General features: G+C 41.4%; 1 protein-coding gene and 1 long non-coding RNA gene across 2 annotated transcripts in view; one reads left to right on the forward strand and one right to left on the reverse strand.

Moving 5' to 3' along the window:
- The window catches only part of LOC140193934 (uncharacterized), a 69,449-nt gene extending 63,633 nt beyond the window's left edge, over positions 1–5,816 (forward strand). The window contains exon 4 of the long non-coding RNA XR_011885001.1: positions 5,290–5,816. This is a non-coding gene — a long non-coding RNA (uncharacterized lncRNA). The remainder of the gene's footprint in view (positions 1–5,289) is intronic.
- csmd1a (CUB and Sushi multiple domains 1a) overlaps positions 1–17,318 on the reverse strand; it is a 2,254,753-nt gene that overhangs the window by 1,704,266 nt on the left and 533,169 nt on the right. The gene's annotated exons all lie outside the window — the stretch shown is intronic.

Below are 17,318 nucleotides of genomic sequence, written 5' to 3' on the forward strand. Positions count from 1 at the left end.
TTCAGGCTTCTGTACCTCCTACCTGATGGTAACAGTGAGAAAAGGCCATGCCCTGGGTGCTGGGGGTCCTTAATAATGGACGCTGCCTTTCTGAGACACCACTCCTTGAAGATGTTCTGGGTAATTTGTAGGCTAGTACCCAAGATGGAGCCAACTAAATTTACAACCCTCTACAGCTTCTTTTGGTCCTGTGCAGTAATCCCTCCATACCAGACAGTGATGCAGCCTGTCCGAATGCCTTCCAAGGCACAACTATAGAAACTTTTGAGTGTATTTGTTGACGTGCCAAATCTCTTCAAGCTCCTAATAAAGTATAGCTGCTGTCTTGCCTTCTTTATAACTGCATTGATATGTTGAGACCAGGTTAGATCCTCAGAGTTCTTGTCACCCAGGAACTTGAAGCTGCTCACTCTCACCAGTTCTGATCCTTTTATAAGAATTAGTATGTGTTCCTTCATCTTACCATTCCTGAGTCCACAATCTGCTCTTTTGTCTTATTGACGTTAAGTCCCAGTTTGTTGTTGTGGCACCACTCCACTAGTTGGCATATCTCAGTCCTGTACACCCTCTTGTCACCACCCGAGTTTCTACTAACAATGGTTGTATCATCAGTAAATTTATAGATGGTATTTGAGTTATGCCTAGCCACACAGTCATGGGTATATAGAGAGTAGAGCAGTGGGCTAAGCACACACCCCTAAGGTGCACCAGAGTTGATCGTCAGCGAGGAAGAGATGTTATCACCAATCCACACAGATTGTGGACTTCTGGTTAGGAAGTCAAGGATCCACTTGCAAAGTGGCCCAGGTTCTGCAACTTCTCAGTCAGGGTTGTGGGAATGATGCTGTTAAATGCTGAGCTATAGTCAATGAACAGCATCTTGACATAGGTGTTTGTGTTGGTAATTGTATTCAGCATTCTTTTATTGGCTTTCCATTTGTGCTACTTTGATGTATTTATTTAAGCAATGATTAATTTGGATGGCATGCAAACAACGGTTTTTCACTGTAACTTGGTACATGTTATGATAATAAAGCAATCATTTATAAAGGTCTTGCAGGGTTTAGGAATGCAAGCCAAAGCAACACCTAGTGATGGATCAGAGGCCAGCTACTCTCCACTGATGTTATTCCAAAAGATAACAAGACATTGGAACAGAATGGAGCCATTTGGCCCTTTTTCCTGCTCTGCCATTCCTTCAAGGGTGATTTTATTATCTCTCTCAGCCCCATTCTCTTGCCTTCTCCCCATAATCTTTGAAACCCTTACTTGTCAAGAACCCATCAGCCTCCATTTCAAATATAGCCAAAGGTGTGGCCTCCACAACCAAATGTGGCAATGAATTCCTCAGATTCACTCTTCTCTGGCTAAATAAATTCCTCCTCATTTGTTCTAAGTGAATACACTTCTATTCTGAAGCTGTATCCTCTAGTCATACAGTCCCCCATTATAGGAAACAAGCTCTCCACTTCCACTATCCAGGCCATTCAATATTTGATAGGGTTCAATGAGACCTTCCTCATTCATGATCTGATAACTGCGTGTGACAATAAAATGGGCTCTGAGAGCCTGAAAGACTCAGACTGAATGCCCTCCTGCATCATAAGAAAATGCACATCAGACATAACCTTAGAAAAAATAAAACTCGTTCTTGGAAGGATTCAAGATCATGATGGAATTTGACAAAACTAGCTGAAGGAAACTTATTCCTCTGTTTACAATTATTCACCCAAACCTGCAGTGAATTCAGATTTAACTAAATTTATGTCAACAAGATCAGGTAGTTGTTGTTTACAGGCAATTTTGTTATTTTCACATGTAAACACTGACTTTAATTAACACCCTAAAAAGCTACAAGCACCAAGGAACTTCTAAAACTGGCCAAGGAGTGATGGCAATGCTGCAGGAAATCATTCACAAACTCATGCAAGAATGAGCTGAAAGTTAACTATCTGTTTCTTTCTTGAGCCCCTATGGTTCCACTGTCAATAAGATTTAGAAGTCAACACACAAATAACATACACAGTTCCAACCGGAATGGTTTTATGAATTAAAATCAGAATCTGAATCAGGTTTATTGTCATTGACTTATGTTGTGAATAATGTTGTTTTGTAGTGCAATACCTAGCAAATACACTAACAGCAAGAAAAATATGAGGGCCTGTCCAAGGTGATGGGATTTCTTGATGATGTATGCCATCTATGCTCCATCCACCAGAAAAAGTGGGATCTCCCAGTGGCCACCTGTTTTAATTCCACTTCCCATTCCGATATGTCTATCCATGGTCTCCTGCACTGTTGTGATGAGGCCATACTTAGGTTGGAGGAACAACACCTTATATTCCGTTTGGGCAACCTCCAACCGGATAGCATGAGCATTGATTTCTCAAACTTCTGGTAATGTATCTCACCACGCCACTTCACCTTTTCCCATCGTCACCTTATCTTCTTGCCTGCCCATTACCTCCTTCTGGTGCTCCTCCACCCTTACCCCCCCCCCACTTGTTTTTCTTTCTTCCATGGACTTCTGTTTCTTTCACAATCAACTTCCCAGCTCTTTACTTCATCCCTCCCCCTTCAAGTTTCGCCTATCACCTGACATTTCCCTCTCACTTCCCCCCACCTTTTAAATCTACTCTTCAGCCTTTTTCTCCAGTCCTGCCAAAGGGCTTTGGCCTGAAACGTCAAATATACTTTTTCTCCCATCAGTGCTGCCTGGCCTGCTGAGTTCCTTCAGCATTTTGTGTGTGTTGCTCTGATTTCTAGCATCTGCAAATTTTCTCACGTTTGCCAATGTTTTGAAGCACTACCTTCTGAAGCTGCTTGATGCTGGGAGGCTACTGCCGATGACTGAACTAGCTAAGTTAACTTCTCTGCAGCTTTTCTCAATCTTGTACACTGGTGCCTTTGTCAGACAGTAATACAACCCATTAGAATGCTCTCCACAAGAATATCTGTAGAAACTTAACAGAGTCTTTGGTGCGTCTATAGTCTCTCTCTCTCTCTTTCTCACTCTCCCTCTCTCTCACACACACACACACACACACACACAGTGAATTTACTTTGAGTTTGATGTACCCCAGTCTTTCACCTACTCCAAAGTATCAAATCCCATCTGCTAAAAGCATAATTTCCAAATAATTCCTTGCCAAACTCCTTCAAATCTAGAAAACAATATTACAAATACTTCAAACATGAGGAAATCTGCAGATGCTGGAATTTCAAGCAACACACATAAAAGTTGCTGGTGAACGCAGCAGGCCAGGCTGCATCTGTAGGAAGAGGTACAGTCGACGTTTCGGGCCGAGACCCTTCGTCAGGACTAACTGAAAGAAGGGCTAGTAAGAGATTCGAAAGTGGGAGGGGGAGGGGGAGATCCAAAATGATAGGAGAAGACAGGAGGGGGAGGGATGGAGCCAAGAGCTGGACAGTTGATTGGCAAAAGGGATATGAGAGGATCATGGGACAGGAGGCTTAGGGGGAAAGAAAAGGGGGAGGGGGGAAACCAGAGGATGGGCAAGGGGTATAGTAAGGGGGACAGAGGGAGAAAAAGGAGAGAGAGAAAAAAAGTATGTGTGTATATAAATAAATAACGGATGGGGTACGAGGGGGAGGTAGGGCATTAGCGGAAGTTTGAGAAGTCAATGTTCATGCCATCAGGTTGGAGGCTACCCAGACGGAATATAAGGTGTTGTTCCTCCAACCTGAGTGTGGCTTCATCTTTACAGTGGAGGAGGTCGTGGATAGACATATCAGAATGGGAATGGGACATGGAATTAAAATGTATGACCACTGGAAGATCCTGCTTTCTCTGGTGGACAGAGCGTAGGTGTTCAGTGAAACAATCTCCCAGTCTGCGTCAAATACTTCACCAATTTGGAGAATTTTTTTGTTTTGAACATGCACTCCTTTGCAAAGATGGTTATTAATTTTATTGCAGGAATTTCAGACTGAAAATAATTTGAAGGGTCTCAGCCCAAAACATCAACTGTTTATTCATTTCCATAGATGTTGCCTGACCTGCTGAGTTCCTCCAGCATATTGTGTGCTGCTCTGGATTTCCAGCATCTGCAGAATCTCTTCTATATGCATGTGATTGAATAAAAAGGATACTTTTCTGCTATCTTTTTCCTTCATTATAACAATTCACAGCAATTGAGGAGGATTAACGTTATGCAGAGTCACTAGTTCAGTAAGAAAATGTAAAAGGCATTTGGGAATTATTTCATTTAAAGTTACTTATTTAGCTTTGGAAATAAGAGTGTTCCCTCTGGTGGCAAAACGTATAATTACATTTTAATTTTCAGTGCAGACCTGTCATGCAAAGATGACAGAGGTAAAAGTCAATTTCATACCTCCAGTCTGCAATTCAGAAACTTGATTGAACAGCAACATGAACACTGTTGCTCACATAGGAATGTAGGATGAACAGGAATTGGCACACTGTGTTTCTGTTTTCAGTGCATGAAGAAAGAAGCTAGTGTATCGTTCATCCAAAGGCCGTTAACAACACAGCATTTCCCAGCACTCATTGACTAGTTATACTTCATAATCTGCATCTCAAGATGCAGTCTCACCACCAGGTACAGGAATAGTCATTACTCAACAACTATCAAGCTCCATGTACCCTCTCATGTGAATAAAATGTACAGGAATAATAATTCTCCTAGTGATACAATTGTGTTAGAAGCAGCTGCCAAACACCACAGCCCTGTGATACTAAAAGCAGTTTTACATAGATAAACACAGGATCCTGCAGATACTGTAAATCCTGAGCCACACACACAAAATGCTGGAGGAAATCAGCAGGCCAGGCAGCATCTATAGAAACGAATAAACATTGAACATTTGGGCCAAGACCCTTCATCAGGACTGGAAAGGAAGAGGACAGAATCCAGAATAATAAGGAAGGGTAGGGGAAGGATTACAAGCTGGTAGGTGATGGGTGGAAGAGATAAATGGCTAAAGATTAAGAAATCGTTAAGAGAAAAAAGTTATACATAATAACTCATTTCTAGAGCACTTTTCATACAATGTAGTTCAAAATGCTTTACAATGGGATAAAGTACAAACATGAAAATAAAATAAAAAATAAAAATAAACGTGAAAATAAAAGACAAAAAGATGTAAGCTTAAAGCAAGTTTAAAGAAATAGGTTTTGTGCTGATGTTTTAGAAGTGTCAACTGAGCGGAGCGGAGTAAATGATGGCGCTAAATGGCAACTCCTTTGCTTGCATCTTCGGAAACAGCTCTATTTCCATCTTTAATATCTCTCTGTTTCCTTTTCAGAGTTCTTTTGAAGACCCTGACCTGGAGTTACATACAGACTACAGTTCAGAGGAATGGGATCCGCTCTCGAGGTTTCATAACCGGCCATTTTTGTTCGGCATGCCAAGGGCTCAGCCTAAGTATTTAGCTTGGCTTTGGAAGCCTAGAGTCTTGGGGCTCTGGAGGTGGGCAGATCGATGGTTGGTGTTACCACAGGAGACCCGTGTGTTGTCGGGGGAGTCAGAATATCTGCAGCTGTGTGCCCAGAGACTCGTGATCATGATTTCAAGCACAGAGTTTGGAAAAAAGTGACGTGGCGGACTTTTAACATCGTAAACCAGCAAGTTTTTTGTTATGTCTCCCAGTTTGCTGTGAAAATGGAGACCCTTCTTTCTCCCTTATTAGGGAGAGAGAGAGAATCTGTGGTATGTCAAATGCCGGGTGAACAATGTAGTCTTATATAAACTGCAAGTCTGTGTCTTTACTGTTGCTTTGCAAATGTTTGAGTGTTCAATGGTGGGTGCCGATGTTTTTTTTGCTGGTGAGGGAAGGGGGAATTATTGTTTGCTGCCACTTACGTGCGGGAGGGAGGGGAGCTGGGGGGTACTTTGGGGTTCTAACTTTGACTGCCATTCATTCTTTGGGGCACACCTCTGTTTGCATGGATGGTTGCAAAGAAAAAGCATTTCAAGATGTATATTGTATACATTTCTCTGACATTAAATGGTACCTTTGAACCTTTGACTCTGCATCACTTATAGTTTTAGGCATTCAATTCCAGAGTTTAGGAGCATAGTTCAGAAAAGCTGACCCGCAATTATCTTCTGAGGGAGATAGTTTAATTTTAGGAGACTCATAAATAAAATATGTTTCAAAAGTAAACCACAAAATGACTGCCTGTGGTTTGGGTAAGTAGGACTCTTAAGCAAAGTTAGTGCCCCTTCCTAATAGAACAGATTTGAACTGAAAAGGACTATCGTTTTTGATACAGTAATGTTCCAAGAAACATGTACAAAGGAAAAGATATCCTACAACAGCTGCTTTTGCTCTCTTTTTGCAGTACAGTACTTTGTTTTAAATATTTCTTATTGTAATGTACAGAATGTTTTATGCTTCAGCTGCCACAAAACAACAAATTTCACAAGCTATGTCAGTGATAATATCCACTAACCCACTGCACTATACCCCCAACCAGCACTACTTTATCATTTCCTGTCAGTCACTTCACGTACAGATACTCCTGTACCAAGTGATCTGGAGTAACAATCATTTTGTCCTCCTTTACACTTGTGCACTGATGAATGATAATAAACAATGTTGAATCTTGCTTTATATGTACAGAGTGGTGGGTGCCTGGAACAATTTCGCTAAGTGGTGGTGGAGGCTGATATGATAGTAGTGTTCAAGAGCCTGTTAGATGTGTTTAAGAAGCTGGTAGACCAACAAATTATGTGAGAAATTGAGGGCACGAGAGATTTTGTTCAACACAGAAATTGTGAGCTGAGAGGTTGTTTGTGTCCAAGGCCACAAAGAATGGAAACATTAAAGCAAGGGCAAAGAAATAGGTTTTAAGCAGTGTTTTTCCTCACAATTTGCATGTTTGAAGGGCTTGCTCTGTTTTTTTTTGTGGATTCTGTTGTGTTTCTTCATCTTGTGGCTGGCTGCAACAAGACTCTCAAGGTCGGAAATTGAAAACATACTTAGAGAACTTTGAGTCTTAAGAGGAGAGTATCCAAGAGGCTACCAGTTTTGGTGAAGGTGAAGGTTTCCAACCTAGAGCAGATAGGAAAAAATATGGATGTATAGGCCTCCGCAGCCTTGTCCTGATCCTGTGCATTGGCACCTCCATATCAGGCAGTGAAACACCAGTCAGAAGAATTGCTTGTTGCAGCAGACTCAGGCAGGTTTTGTTTTGCATGTGGCTGGTCCTTTCTGCAACTGGGTTTCTCTGTCTACTAGCTCTATATGTCGACTGTGATGCTAATGCAACCTACTTAGGAAAGGTTGCACCAACAACTTGAATCTTATTGTCCATCGGCACTGCACTCTCTATGGCTGTAACACTTCATTCTACATTGTCACTCTTTTACCTTTTACTACTTTAATGCACTGTGTAATGAATTGATCTGTATGAACAGTATACAAGGCAAACTTTTCACTGTATCATGGTATGCACTTTTGTGTCAACAACTCAATGTACAAAAGCATGCAGACATGGTCAATGGGTTCAATTGCTGTTTAGCCCAAACATGGAAATAGGGGAGAAATGTGATCCAAGTGACTTTGACCATGGAATGATTGCTGGTGCCAGACAGGGTGCTTTGAGTATCTCAGAAACTGTAGATCTCCTGGGACTTTCACACACAGCAGTCTCTAGAGTTTACAGGGAACGGTGTGAAAAACAAATATCATCCAGTGAGCGGCAGTTCTGTGGGTGAAAATGCCTTTTTAATGAGAAAGTCAGAGAAGAAAGGCAAGACTGGTTCAAGTTGATGTTGCAATAATGATGTGCAGAAGAGCACCTTTGAACGCACAACATGCTGAACCTTGAAGTGGATAAGCTACAGCAACAGAAGATCAAGCATTGACACTCAGTGGACTCTTTATTAGGTCCAGAAGGTACCTAATAAAGTGGCTACTGAGTATATGTGACAAGAATAAATCAATTTCAAATGACATACTTAGCAGGTAGCTTTAGAGCTTGGTAAAAGTCAATAAATTACCCAAACATTATTTTACAATCTACCACATTATGATCTTGCACTTTATTATCTAACTGCTCAGCACTTTCTCTGCAGCTGTTACACTCTATTCTGCATTGTTAGTTTTATCTTGTTCTGCCTCAATACACTGTGTGATGAATTGATCTGTATGAACAGTATGCAAGACAAGCTTTTCACTGCAGAGTCACAGAGAAATATGGCAGAAAAACAAGCCTTTGGCCCATCTAGTCCATGTCAAAAACATATAAGCAGCCTACTCGCATTGACCTGCACTGGGTCCATAGCCCTCCATATCCCTACTACCTATGTACCTATCCAAATTGCTCTTAAACATTGAAATTGAGCTCACATGTACCACTTGAGCTGGCAGCTCATTTCACACTCTCACTACCCTCTGAGTGAAGATGTGTCCCCTTATATCTCTCATCTTTCACTCTTAAGCCATGACCTCTGGTTGTAGTCCCACCTAGTCTCAATGGTAAAAGCCTCCATTTATCCTATCTATATCCTTCAATTTTGTATACGTCTACTCTAAAGAATACAGTCCCGACCTATTAAATCTTTCCTTATAACTCAGGTCCTGCAGATCCAGTGACATCCTTGTAAATTTTCTCTGCACTCATTCAACCTTGTTTACATTTTTCCAGTAGGCAGGTGACCAAAATTGCACGCAATACTTCAAATTAAGCCTCAGCAAGGTTTTATACTACTTCAACATAACATCTCACCTTCTGTACTCAGTAGATTGATTTATGAAGGCCAATCTGCCCAAACCCTTCTTTACAATCCTATCCACCTGTGACACCACTTTCAATGAATTACGGACCTGCATTCCCAGATCACTTTGTTCTGCACAGTCCTCAGTGCCCTGTCGTTCACCATGTAAGACTGTTGGCCAAAACCTCGCACTTGTCTGCATGAAATTCCATCTGCCATCTTTTAGCCTATCGTTCCAGCTGATGCAGATCCTTTTACAAGCTATGATAGCCTTCTTCACTGTCCACTACACCTCCAATCTTCGTGCCATCCACAAATTTACTGATCCAGTTAACCTAATTATCAATGATCTGAATGATAAAGTTAAAACACTATAACGGACCCAGCACTAATCCCTGCGGCACACCACTAGTCACATGCTTCCGGTCAAAGAGGCAACCATCTACTACCACTCTCTGGCTTCTCCCACAAAGGCGATGTCTAATCCAATTTACTAGCTCATCCTGAATGCTGAGTGACTGAACCTTCTTGACCAGCCTCCCATGCAGGATTTTGTCAAAGGCCTTGCTAAGATCCATGTAGGCAACACCTACTGCCTTGCCTTCATCCACTTCCCTGGACAGACCCTGCTGCAAGCCAGGATAGCCTTCCTCACTGTCCACTATACCACCAATCTTAGTGTCATCTACAAATCTGCTGATCCATTTGACCACATTATCATCCAAGTCATTGATATAGGTGAAAAACAACAATGGACCCAGCACCAATCCCTGTGGCACTCCACCAGTCACAAGCCTCCAGTCAGAGAGCCATACATCTACTACCACACTTTGGCTTCTCCCACAAAGCCAATTTCCAATTCAATTTACTACCTCATACTATATGCTGAGCTACTGACCCTTCTTGACCAACCTCCCAAGCGGAACCTTGTCAAATGCCTTACTATACATGTGACAATCATAAACCAGTACCAATGGTCTTCGGCAAAGATATAGACCAAATTGAGAACTCTGCAGCTGTGGGTGAATTGTGCTAATTAAAGTCACTGCAAGTAGTTCACCTGGATTTTTAGTAAATAACCAACCAGAGCAACATTTAAAGAGGGTGCAGAAAGTAAATAAGTACATTTTCTGCTTCTGTTTGATTTAAGAAGACCTGAGATTTGAAATTAATTTTGATGTATCATCATGATCAGTAAACCACAAATTACCTGCTGCTGAATTGTAACCATGTCAGAGGTAACTAAAAAGCAATTGAACGAAGCAAAACATGTGAGACAAGAGCAAAGGAGAGTTATATTCTGAAGACCTTTTATCAACTCCCTTTATCTCACTCAGCGATCCCCAACCACCAGGCCGCAAAGCATGCGCTACCAGGCCACGGGGAAATGATATGATTTGGCGATAGGAGTCAGCTGCACCTTTCTTCATTCCCTGTCACGCCCACTGTTGAGCCATTACGCATGCGAGGTTATTACCCGTGCGTCATCCATTTCAGCGCGGGAAGAAGATCAACTCCCCGAGCTTGCAAATGACAGAGGGCTGAAAAGTATGTTTGACATAACATCTCTGCTGGCATTATGGATCAAAGTCAAGGCTAAATATCCTGAGATAGCCACGAAAGCACTGAAAACGTTGCTTCCATTTCCAACATATCTCTGCAATGAATGCAACGAAAACTAAACTGCGGAATAGACCGGACATTAGGAACCCCGTTCGAGTATCGCTGTCTCTCATCACCCTTCGATAGGACTGTCTTGTTGTAGGAAAGCAATCCCAGGGCTCCCACTGATTCAGCGATATTGGTGTGTTGCAATAATTTTATATGTTCATACGGGGAAGATATGTGCTGCGTGTTTAATATCCAAACGATACTTAAAGTGTCATGATGCTATTGACTTATATAACTATGTAACAATTACAGTACGGAAACAGGCCATCTCTGCCCTGCTAGTCCGTGCTGAACGCTACTCTCACCTAGTCCCACCGACCTGCACTCAGCCCATAACCCTCCATTCCTTTCCTGTCCATATACCTATCCAATTTTTCTTTAAATAATAATATCGAACCTGCCTCTACCACTTCTACTGGAAGTTCGTTCAACACTTACTTCAAGCTCCCCTGATAATTGACTTATCACTATATTCATGCGAGGAAAATATGCGCTGTGTGTTTAATATTAAATTCGTTAGATAAACCCTTTTAGAAACGAAATTGAGTGCATTAGCTAATTATCATCTATATTCCGGTCATGATTAACACCCCCCCCTGAACAGAATCGCCGAAAACGATTTGTAGAAAAAATCGTACACGCATGCGCACGTGATGCATGCGCATTGGTGCCCGCGCAAGGCTTCATGGTCATTGTAGTCTTTCTCGGGGATACCCAGCATATGTATTTGACTGCTACTCTTGCCGTTGACAACCCTTACCCCCCCCCCCACCGCCGGTCGGCCGGTCCGCAGTGCGAAAAAGGTTGGGACCCCTGATCTAATTGGAGCTCAATTATGTTTTCTCCCTTCAACATGAGACTAGAACTAAAGGTCATGGGTTAAGTGAAAAGTTGAAATATTTCAGGGAATCGTGAGGGCATACTCCACCACCCTCATGTGAGGAGAGAGTGTAGAATGAGCTGCCAGTAAATTTGATTTCAACATTTCCTGGAAATTTAGATGGGTACATGAATGGGAGGGGTTTGGACCAGGTATAGGTCGATGTTTTCTTTGAAAAGTATCAGAGTTTCCCTTCGCACTTAGCTGCTCCTTGTGTGGAGCCATGTATATCAAGGTTGCATCTTGAAGTATCAACCCAAAATAAAGGAGGCTTAAAAAGCTTCTCCTTTTACTTCCAATTGATTCAATAATCAAACTGACAGAAGATTAAAAGATCTAAAGATGACCTTTATTCATCACACATACATCAAAGCGTACAGTGAAATGCATCATTTGTGTCAGAGATCAACACAGACTGAATATGCTGCAAGGGTCAAGTGTTCCTGGCACCAGAAGAGCATGTCCACAACTCACTCACTCGTATTTCTTTGAAATGTTGGAGAATGCCAGAGCACCCAGAGGAAACCCATGCATTCACAGGAAGAACATATAACCTCCTTACAAACAAAGGTGGGAATGGCATGAACCACAACACCACCGTACTGCCACTTTATGCTGCATTAGGTTTCACCCCACATCACTGAAGCACATTCTATTAGACCCCTGAAACAAGAAACTGCAAATCAGATTTTAAAAAAGTTAACAAATTTAATTTTAAGGCTCAACATAACTGGCTCTGGCACAGTAACCAAATAACATTTTTAAATTAGTTTTTCCAGTGTCACTGATCTATTATTGGTCCATTAAAAAAAGGACTGCATGAAGAGCATCATAAACACAAGAGATTCTGCAGATGCTGGAAATCCGGAGCAACACACACACACACACACACACACACACACACACAAAAGTGCTGGAGGAGCTCAGCAGATCAGGTAGTATCCATGGAGAGAATAAATAGTTGTCATTCTAGGCCAAGGTCTTACCTCAGCATGAAGCAGATCATTGGATTTTATCTTTGCAGTGAATTTGTAATATCAGTGGGCTTGACAGCTACTTTCATTTTTGTTATTATTCTCATGGTCTTCAAAGTCTCCACAGTAATATAGAATGAGAAAGATTGTTTGATCAAAGTTCAAAGTAAATTTAATATAAAAGTACATATATGTCGCCATATACAACACTGAGATTCATCTTCTTGTGGGCATACTCAATAAAACCGTAACAGAATAATAACCCTGTTAGAATTAATGAAACACCGCAGCAACTTGAGTGTTCAACCAATGTGCAAAAGACAACAAACTGTGTAAATACAAGAAAGCAAGAATTAATAAAAATAAATGATAAGTAACAAGAATACGAGATAAAGAATGCATGAAAGTGAGTCCATAGGTTGTGGGACCATTTCAATGATGGGGCAAGTGAAGTTGAGTGAAATTATCCCCTTTGCTCAAGTCTAATGGTTGAGTGGTAGTAAGTGTTCCTGAACCTAACGGTGTGAGTCTTCTTGATGGTAGCAGCCAGAAGAGAGCGCGTTCTGGGTGGTGGGGTTCCGTGATAATGGATACTGCTTCCCTGGAACTAGAAAAATAGAACTACATGTGTACAAGACATTCTGCAATTGCCAGAAATTCAGAGCAACACACAAGAAAAATGCTGGAGGAACTCACCAAGTTGGGCAGCATCTATGGAAAGGAATCAACAGTCAATGTTTTGGGCAGAGACCCTTCATCAGGGCTGTCTTAGCCCAAAACATTGACTGCTGATTCCTCTCCATAGATGCTGCCTGACCTGCTGAGTTCCTCCAGAATCTTGTGTGTGTTGTTCTGGAACTAAATATGGTTTGGTCCAGTTAACCCTCCAAACAGTCACTTAGCAGAGCAAAAGAAGGAAAAATGGAACTTAGATCCCGTGCTAGGTTCATTTATATAAGACCATAAGTTATAGGAGCAGAATTAGGCCATTTGGCCCATCGAGTCTGCTCTGCCATTTCATAATGGCTTATCCAATTTTCCTCTCCGTCCTAGTCACTTGCCTTATCTTAGTGTCCCTTCATGCCCTGACCAACCAAAAATCTAAATGACAATCCTGCCATTCTAAACTTCAATAAATGAAGCAAAGATTGACAAGCAGTCAACTGGAACTGATGATTGTACCGTTATATAAAAATTTATAATAGTGTACAGTGGCTGTTTGCTGTGGACGCAACTGCTTGAATGACCACAAATATTCCACTGAAACATTAATGAAAGGACCATTGCAAACAAATTCAATTATATGGAAGCTTCAATGTAATTAGTGCCCTAAGCTGTCTCAAAACCGAAACAAAAGGCACCACACAGACCACACTGCCGCTGCACGAGCACAAGTTAATTATTCCACCATACACATGTGTGTATATATATAGCAAAACAAAGTAGCATTCCTCTGGGGCCAGGGTGCAAAACAGTACATACTGTAAGCCACACAGAGTACATACAAGTACCTATAAAATGTATTCACCACCTACCCCCAGAAGTTTTCAGGATTTATTGTATTACAACAGATTTATTTTGGCTTTTTTGACACTGATCAACAAAAAGGACATTTTTGTGTCAAAGTGCAACCAAGTTTCTACAAATTGGTCTAAATTTATTACGAGTATTAAACACAAAACAATTGATTGCATTATTACTCACCCTCTTCGAGTCAGTACTGTATTTAGGAGATGTACTTTTGGCAGCAATTACAGCCTTGAGTCTATGTGGATAGGTACAGTATCTATCAGCTTTGCACATCTAGACACTGCAATTTTTCCCCATTCTTCTCTACAAAACTGCCCCAGCTCTGTCAGATTGCATTGGAATTGTGAGTGAATTTTTCAAGTACAACCACAAATTCTCAATTGGTTTGAGATCTGGACTCTGACTTGGCCACTCCAGGACATCAACTTCGTTTTTTTTAAGCCATTCCTGTGAGCTTCGGCTTTATGCTTGGGGTCATTGTCTTACTGGAAAACAAACCTTCTTCCAAGTCACAGTTATCTGGCAGACTTCATCAGGTTTTCCTCCAGGATTTCCTTGTATTTTGCTGCATTCATTTTATCCTCTACCTTCACAAGCCTTCCAGAGCCTGCTGCAGTGAAGCATCCCCACAGCATGATGCAGCCACCACCATGCTTCATGGTAGGGATGGTATGTTTTTGATGATGTGGTGTGTTTGGCTTATGCCAAATATAGTGCTTAGTCTGGTGGCCAAAAAGCTCAATTTTGGTTTCATTGGACCATAGAACCGTCTTCCAGCTGACTTCAGAGTTTTCCACATGCATTCTGGCAATCTCCAATTGAGATTTCCTGTGAGTTTTTTTTTCAACGGTAGTTTTCTCTTTCCCACTCTTCCATAAAGCCTCGACTGGTAAAGCACCCGGGCAACAGCTGTTGTATACACTGTCTCTCCCATCTCAGCCACTGAAGCTTGTAACTCCTCCAGCATTGTTATGGATCTCTTGGTGGCCTCCCTCACTAGTCCTCTCCTAGCTGTCACTCAGTGTTTGAAGACAGCCTGCTCTCAGCAGATTTACTGTATAGCTGTACCATATTTTTTCCATTTCTTGATGATTGACTTAACTGTACTCCAAGGGATATTCAGTGACTTGGAAATTTTCTTGCATTCATCTCCTGAGTAGTGCTTTCCAATAACCTTTTCATGGAGTTGCTTAGTGTGTTCCTTTGCCTTCACGGTGCAGTTTTTGCCAGGAACCTGACTCATCGGCCGTTGGGCCTTCCAGACACAGGTGTATTTTTACTACAATCAATTGAAACACCTTGACTGCCCACAGGTGATCTCCATTTACAGTAGCTAATTATCTGACTTTTAAAATCAACTGGCTGCACCAGTGATGATTTGGTGTGTCATATTAAAAGGAGAATACCTATGCAATCAATTATTTTGTGATTTTTATTTGTAATTACTTTAGATCACTTTTTAGAGATGTGTTCTCACTTTGACACAGAAGAGTCTTTTTCAGTTGACCAGTGTCAAAAAAAATCCAAATTAAATTCCCTTTGATTCAATGTTGTAAAACAATAAAACATAAAAGCTTCCAAGTGAAGGAATATTTTTTCATAGGTACTGTAGTTAAGATTCACAGGGCTGTAATATTCAAAGCTTTTACGTTCATTTGGTTCTTAAACTGACCAGCTCAAACACTCATGACTTCCAAAAGATGACAACAATGTGGAGAATCATCTCCACAGATTAATTTGCAAGCCAGCTGTGCCTGTTACTATCGAAAACAAACTGTGCAAGTAAATCATTCATACAACAATGTTAATCGGGGAAGAGTGGGAGGAAGTAGTGATTGAAATGGCAGTATGGAGTCATCATGGAGTGAAATCAAGAATAAGGGGCCAACACAGTAGTATTTCAATTAGCCTGTTGCTTTACTTCACCAGCAATCAGGGTCAATACTCTCCACAGTCTGTAAGGAGTTTGTATGCTCAGGTGCACTGGTTTAGCCCAATATTCTAAAGGCCTGTGGGTTAGTAAGTTGTGGGCATGCCATGTTAGAACTGGAAGCATGGCAACACCATGGCTGTCTCCAGCACGTCCTTGGGCAGCGTTGATTGTTGATGCACATTATGTATTTCACTGTATGTTTCGATATACACGCAACAAATAAAGCTTATTTTTAAAAGTTCTGGATGATTTCAGAGACAGTGCACCAAAGAGAGGGGGTGCAAAGAGCTCTGAGAAAATGTTTGGGTTTCTAATCTTCATTTATATCCTAACCTCACCCCTACCAATCTCCAATCTGCTTCCCTTCAAAGGACACCACAATATATTTTTTCCTATCTACATGTTTTGATAAAGGATAGGCTTGTTTGCTTTCTTTTTAAAATTGTGTGTGTGTGTGTGTGTGTGTGTGGTGTGTGTGTGTCTGTGTCTGAATCATATTGAGAAATCAGGTTTTCAGTTTCATTGATGACATGACATCATCATCAACAGCCTACAAAGAGGAGTGGAAAAGCTTGAAGCCTGGTGCCAGAGGGAAAAAAAAATCTTCCTCAATGTCAACAAGACAAAGGAGATGATTATTGACTTCAGAAGAAATGCTACCACTCACACTCCTCTTTACACATTCTCAGAAAGCTCACCAATGTTTCTACTTTCTGAGGAGGCTGAGGTGAGCTGGAATATACTGATGTCATTCTACAAATTTACAGTAGTGAGCATTCTAACAAGCTGCATCGCTGCATGGTACATAAATTGCACAGTAGAGAACAGGAAGGTTCTACAATGGGTAGTTTAAGCTGCCCAGCACATCACCAGAACCACCCACCTTCAAAGGCATATATGCAGAAGAGTGCCAGAAAAGGGCCAGTGATATCACAAAGAAACCCACTCATCCTGCTCATGGGTTGTTTGTCCTACTCCCATCAGGCAGGAGGATCCATAGCATTCACACCAGGACCAGCAGGCTCAGAAACAGTTACTTTCCACAAGCAGTGAGGCTGATCAACCCCCCTCCCCCATCCACAAACACACCCCCCACATCACCAAACACCTTTATTTTATCATTTCCTGTCAGTCACCTTATGTACAAACAGTCCTGTGCCCAGCATCACTTTATGGGCAAACACTCAATGTATGTAAGCTATCTCATGTATTTATATTTATTGTCTTTGTTTATTATTGTTGTTTTCTTAATCTTATTGGGTTTTTTTTTACTTCATCAGATCCGGAGTAAGAGTTAATTTGTTCTCCTTTACACTTGCCTATTGGAATGACTTTAAAGAATCTACAATAACATAGAGCCTGCACTCACATAAAGCATGGAGCCAATAAACTTTAAACATTCACTCTGGCTTTCTAATCGAGAGGTATGTTCTCTTTCTCTCCGTCGATGCGGCTTGATCTGCTGAGTTCCTCCAGCATTTTGTGTGTGTTACTCTATATTTCTAGCATCTGCAGAATCTCAAACGAGAGAAAATCTGCAGATGCTGGAAATCCAAGCAACACACACAAAATGGTGAAGGAACTCAGCAGGCCAGGCAGCATCTATGGAAAAAAAGTATCAT

This window comes from Mobula birostris, chromosome 2 (assembly GCF_030028105.1).
Source record: "Mobula birostris isolate sMobBir1 chromosome 2, sMobBir1.hap1, whole genome shotgun sequence".
Lineage (NCBI taxonomy): Eukaryota > Metazoa > Chordata > Chondrichthyes > Myliobatiformes > Myliobatidae > Mobula > Mobula birostris.